Genomic DNA, 6,186 nt, shown 5'->3' with positions numbered 1-6,186 from the left:
CAGTCCTCCCCATCGGGGGCTCGTGCCCCATTCCTTCCTCACCTCCTTCCACTTACCCTTCCCTAGCCCCTTTTCTTGATGTACAAAATAAAGATAACGTGTCTTCCAAAATGGAATCTGTCTTTATTGAACAAAACTGGGGGAGACTGGGAAAAGGAGGTGTGAGAGGGGAAGAGAGAGGCTGGGAGAGGGGAGGGCAACTAAAATGATCAGGGGTTGGGAACAGGTCCCATATGAAGAGAGGCTAAAGAGACTGGGACTTTTCAGCTTAGAAAAGAGGAGACGGGGAGGGGGGGGGAGGATAGAGGTCTCTAAAAGCAGGAGTTGGGTGGAGAGGGTGCATACAGAAAAGTTCTTCATTAGTTCCCATAAAGAAGGACTAGAGGACACCAAAGGAAAGGAATGGGTAGCAGGCTTCAAACTAGTAACAGAAAGTTGTTCTTCACAAAGCAAAGAGTCAACCTGTGGAACTCCTTGCTGCAGGAGGCTGTGAAGGCTAGAACTAGAACAGAGTTTAAAGGGAAGTGAGATCAAATCATGGAGGCTGGGTCCATGGAGTGGTATTAGCCGGGGGGAGGAGTGGTGTCCCTGCCCAAGGTTTGTGGAAGGCTGGAGAGGGATGGCACGAGACAAATGGCTTGGTCACTGTCTTCAGTCCATCCCCTCCAGGGTCCCTAGGGTTGGCCGCTGTCAGCAGACAGGCTACTGGGCTAGATGGACCTTTGGTCTGACCCAGGACGGCCATTGTAAGGTCAGGGATCAGGGTCGGGGGCCTCAGTGGACCCCCTTGATTCTCTTGCACACCTGCTCCTGGGTGGCCAGGCTGGCAGCTCTCCTGCCCTAGCCAGCCACTTTCCTGTGCCTAGTGTGGAGATTGTGGACGAGGTCCACGATGTCTGCACTATCCAAGGCGGGTGCTCACCTGTTGCCGTCCTGGCAAGCTCCCAGGAGCCGCCAGCCTGGTCCCGGGAAGAGGGGGAGGGCTGGGGGGCATCGGGTGGGTGGCTCAAGCCATGCCAGGTGCAGGGTCTGCTGGCTGGGTGCTGGCAGGCTTGCACCTGGCACGGGCACTGTAGCCAGCCAGTGCCCCTTTAAGGGGTCCGGGGCCGGGAGGAGGGCAGATGAGTTTCCCTGGTGTTGGCCAGAGTGGCCACCAGGGAAACCTGGGGAGGGCTAGCCTCCCACTAGTTCGAATTAAGGGGCTACACACCCCTTAATTCGAACTAGCTAGTTCGAACTAGGCTTAATCCTTGTGGAATGAGGATTACCTAGTTCGAACTAAGCGCTCCGTTAGTTCGAATTAAATTCGAACTAATGGAGCGCTAGTGTAGCGCCTATGAAAGTTAGTTCAAATTAACGTTCGTTAGTTCGAACTAACTTTGTAGTGTAGACATACCCCCACTCTCCTCCTCCTACTGCCTCCCCCTCTCTCTCTCAGCTCTCCTCCGCCTTCTGCCTATCTCTCTGTCTCTCTCTTTCTCTTCTCCCCCTCCTGCCTCTCACTCTCTCTCCATTCTCCTCTGTCTCTGTCGGAGATGCACGCTCGTCCAGGCCCCGCCCTCTGGCCATGTACGTCACCGTCCCGTCCCCCTTCGCCTCCGTGGCACTCAGCTGACTTCTGCGTCACTCAGCCAGGCTTTTGCAGGGGAGCAAGCAGAGTAAGCAGCCATTTGGGTTCCCCCGCAGTGGCCCGGCTGGGCAGCGCAGAAGTCAGCCAAGCGCCATGGCAGAAGGTGAAAGGGGATGTGAAGCGGGGCGGTGACATACACAGCCAGGCCCTGCCCTCTGACCGTGTACGTCACCGCCCCGCCCCCTTCCCCTTCCTCTTCTGCCATGGCGCTTGGCTGACTTCTGCGCCACTCAGCTGGGCCACCGCGGGGAAGCAAGCAGCGCAAGCGGCCATTTGGGCCCCGCGCTCCCCATGCAGCATAGGGGTGCTGCATGGGGACTACGGCACCCAAACGGCCACTTGTGCTGCTTGCTCCCTCGCGGTGGCCCAGCTGAGCGGCGCAGAAGTCAGCCAAGCTCCAAGGCGGAAGGCGAAGAACATGACTCTGGCAACAGCACCGCCCAGAGGGAACAGCCAACATTTCAGCAACAGCACCGCCCAGAGGGAACAGCCAACATTTCAGGTAACAGCGCCCCCCAGAGGGAACAGCCAGCATTTCAGGTAACAGCGCCCCCCAGAGGGAACAGCCAGCATTTCGGCATTACAGACTCTCAGACACTGGGCTACTATATATATGATGATGAGGGGAAGAGGAATGCACATAATATACCACGTACCAGTGTCAATCACTCTGTGAACTGGATTATTTTTTCTTTTCGCAAAGTTCCGAAACAAGGTGTCAATGGGTCTTTAAGAGAATGTGCCAAGATAAAATTAAAAGAGACACTAACTCTGCCCTGACAGAAATGAGCGGAAGCAGGCCAGCAGCCAAAGCGCCGAGGGTGCTCATTAGGCAATAGCTCCTTCTAACATGGCCTTGTCATTAAAATGATTGAGTATGATATGATGTGAGTGATGCACCCCAAACTGAAAGCTAGGGTGCCTATAAGCCAGGCTAACCATTGCATGGTAAAGCCCTTGCTGTGAACTCTTGGAATGTGAAAACACTCTCACGTATATGCTATGAACACAGACAGATGGACAGGTAAATTACACACATGCATACATATACACACTAATATAGAGAGTCACGTACATAAATACCCAATTACATATATAAAATGCATGCAAATAGATACAGACATAAATATATCTATGTATCCACACTTACATATATATTTACATACACAAATATAGACATAAATAGACATACATACATGAGTGCCTACACCCTCCACAGACCCCTGGGCAAGCCAAACGGGGAGTGGCTTCATGCTCCTGAGGGGGGGGGGGGCAGAGGGCAAGAGCAACAGGAGCGGGGCTGAGGGCATCCGCCCACAGTGTTGCCTAGAATACTGTACACCACACTGGCCACAAGGCAGCCTTCAGTGCATGAGGGACCGGGTTCCAGAAATGATTTAAAAGGCCTGGGGGGTCTGGCAGTCAGAGTCAGAATTAGCTGCCTCCTTCATTCTCCCTGTTGATGGGCTTGCATACGTATATACACATATCTGTTTATCAACACACACATGCAAACAGACATGAGAGCAGCCACAGTGGGTCAGCCCAGTGGTTTATCTAGCACAATACCCTGTTTTCCAACAGTAGCCAATACCAGGTGCTTCAGAGGGAATTAACAGAACAGGCAATCAAGTGATTCATAATCCACAAATATACTTCAAACCTAACATTTAGCTATTTTCATCATACAGAGTGTGGGGATCCTTTTTTACATGCAAGTGAACAGCTCTGTTTTTCTAGCACAGAATAATGAAATCATAGAACACTAGAACTGGAAGGGACCTTGAGAGGTCATCAAGTCCAGTCCTCTGCCCTCAAAGCAGGACCAAGCACCATGTAGATCATTCCTGATAGAATGTTTATCTAAGCTGCTTTTAAATATCTCCAATGATGGAGATTCCACAACCTCTCTAGCATGTTATTCCACCCTGACAAGAAGTTTTCCCTAATGTTGAATCCCTAAACCATCCTTGCTATAGTTTAAGCCTATTGCTTCTTGTCCTATCATCAGCTGTTAAGCAGAATAATTTTTCTCCCTCCTCCTTCTAACATTCTTTTAGGTATTTGAAATATGTCCCCTCTCAGGGTATGTCTACACTACAGCACTACTTCGAACTAACTTAGTTCAAATTAGTTAATTTGAAATAAGCTAATTCAAATTAGCGCATCTAGACTTAAAAACTAGTTCGAATTAGCATTTTGCTAATTTGAACTAGCACGTCCACACTAATTGGACTCTGGGTCACATTTAAGGGCAGCTGAAACCAGTTCTGGCAGGGCATCAGGTCAGTAGTTGCTTTGTGTGGCTGCTGTCTAAGGCTATCTGAGGCTCATGCGTAAAGGGACCCCCCTGGACAGCCAGTTCTCAGCTTTTCCGCTTGCTTGCCTACCTCACCGAGTGACAGCAAAGCGTTTTTCTCTCCGCCTGCCTATGTCGGTGCTTCCCATTGGGGACACCGCCACAGTTGGCAACATGGAGCCAGAGCTCATCCTGGGTATGCTGCTCCGGTTTTTAGACTTGCTGCTGCAAGCCTGCCAGCAATGGGTGGAGGCTGCCTTGCACCACCTGGTGCACATCAGCCCCCTGCCTCTCCCCCTGGCCTCCCCGGGTGTTGTGGAGGAGCGGCAGCAGCACCCAGATGCCAGCATGCTGCGCCGCATCTAGTGTCTGGACACCAGCAGCGACTGGTGGGACCGCATCGTCCTGGAGCACTGGGGAGACCAACAGTGGACCCAGAACTTCAGGATGAAGAAGGACACATTCCTGGAGCTCTGCGAGTGGCTCACCCCTGCTCTGTAGCGACGGGACATTCACATGAGGCTCGCCATCCCCTCCAGAAGCATGTGGCCATCACCCTGGGGAAGCTCTCTACGCCGGACAGCTACAGATCTGTCGGGAACCAGTTCAGCGTCAGGAGATCCACCGTCGGAGCAGTGCTCATGCAGCTACAGCACCCACTAGCCACTGGGCTGGGGGGAAGGAGGGCTGCAAGGAGGGGATGGGCCGCCCCAGGGAAAACATGGGAGGAGGAGAAAGTGCCCTGCACCGGAAGGTTCTGTCTGTCCCAGCCGTACTACACGCCGCCCGTGGGGGTTGCTTCTGGAAGTGGAGCGCGGGGCAGTGCCAGGTGTGATGGACCGGGCCGTGTCTGGGCACAGCTGAGGGCGTCCGCTCAGGGAGAATTGCTCAAATCCGGGGCTCCTTACAGCCCCCAGACTGGTGACCTCTCCAAACAGGCCACAAACCAGTCCCACAGTGCGCTTCAGCTGCCTGCCTGAAGCCTCACAAGCAAAACCCCTCCGACATCCCAGCAATATCCATGCCCCAGATGGCACCGGGCATCATACACAGGTGGGGGGTCCTAGCACCCAATCCCACCTACCCCAAACAAGTTCTGTCCGGTTCCAAGAAACCAGCCACAGATCCCTGGTCAATTTACCCTCTGGATCTTACCCACAAATCACGCTGGGCCAATACTTTAGAATATATATCTAAAGGTTTAGTATTACAATAAAGAAAAGCATGAGAGTAAGGTTGTTAAAGAATAGTACGTTACATGCACCGAATCTCCCAGTCCTCGATGCAGGCTCTAGCAGAGATGTTACAGCTGCTGGTTTAAAAGTTCTTGTTGCACTTCCTATCATCAGGATGGGTTCACAGGTCTTCTGGGCTCTTCGATCCCTGCAATGCCGCCTCTGGGATGAAGTGCTGAGCTGAGAACAAAATGGCATCGATCTCATGGCCTCTTTATACCTCCTTCCTGGCTTCTTCTAGTATGTAGCAGGTCACTTGGACAGAGGCCAATCTCTGTGTTTCCTGCTGGCTGCTCTCAGGTGACAGCCCCCATTCTTTAGGTGTGTCCATAGCCCATTGAGAGCCATTGTTCCACAGGGCCTCGGTAATTAGCATGTCCACAGGCTCGGCCCTGCCTAATGCTTAACCACATGCAGGGAAATCTTCAGTGTCCATACAAGTACATGCTAATAATTGCACACACAGACATTATACAAACACAAGAACAGCATACATAGGATTATCAGATAATAAGCTTCTATTCAATACCTCACATGGCCCCCTTCTATACCATTTTTGGGGCCAATACCCCCACCTCTGGGTGCATCAGTGATCTGGCTGCTCCCCTCAAGATCCAGCAACGTGACACCAGGGAACAAACACTCCCAGCCACCCGGGTGCCCCAGTGATTCGTGGTTTCCTGTGTCCCTCTACAGGTGGTCAAGGCCATCAACCGGGTGCTGCTCCGCAGGGTGGTCCACCTCGCCGACCCGGATGCTGTCATCCGGCGGTTCGGCGCCCTCGGCTTCCTCAACTATGGGGCGGCCATCAACGGGATGCACATCCCCATCCATGCCCCGGAACACCAGGCCTCCCAGTACATCAACAGGAACGGGTACTTCTCCATCCTCCTGCAGGCCGTGGTGTGACCACCGGGGCCAGTTCACAGACATTAATGTGGGCTGGTCTGGCAAGGCACACGACGCCAGGGTGTTCCAGAACTCTTCCGTGTGTCAGAGGCTGCATGCCGGGCAGGGTCGGG

This window comes from Pelodiscus sinensis, chromosome 22 (assembly GCF_049634645.1).
Source record: "Pelodiscus sinensis isolate JC-2024 chromosome 22, ASM4963464v1, whole genome shotgun sequence".
Taxonomy (NCBI): domain Eukaryota; kingdom Metazoa; phylum Chordata; order Testudines; family Trionychidae; genus Pelodiscus; species Pelodiscus sinensis.
Note: the sequence above shows the minus strand (reverse complement) of the source record.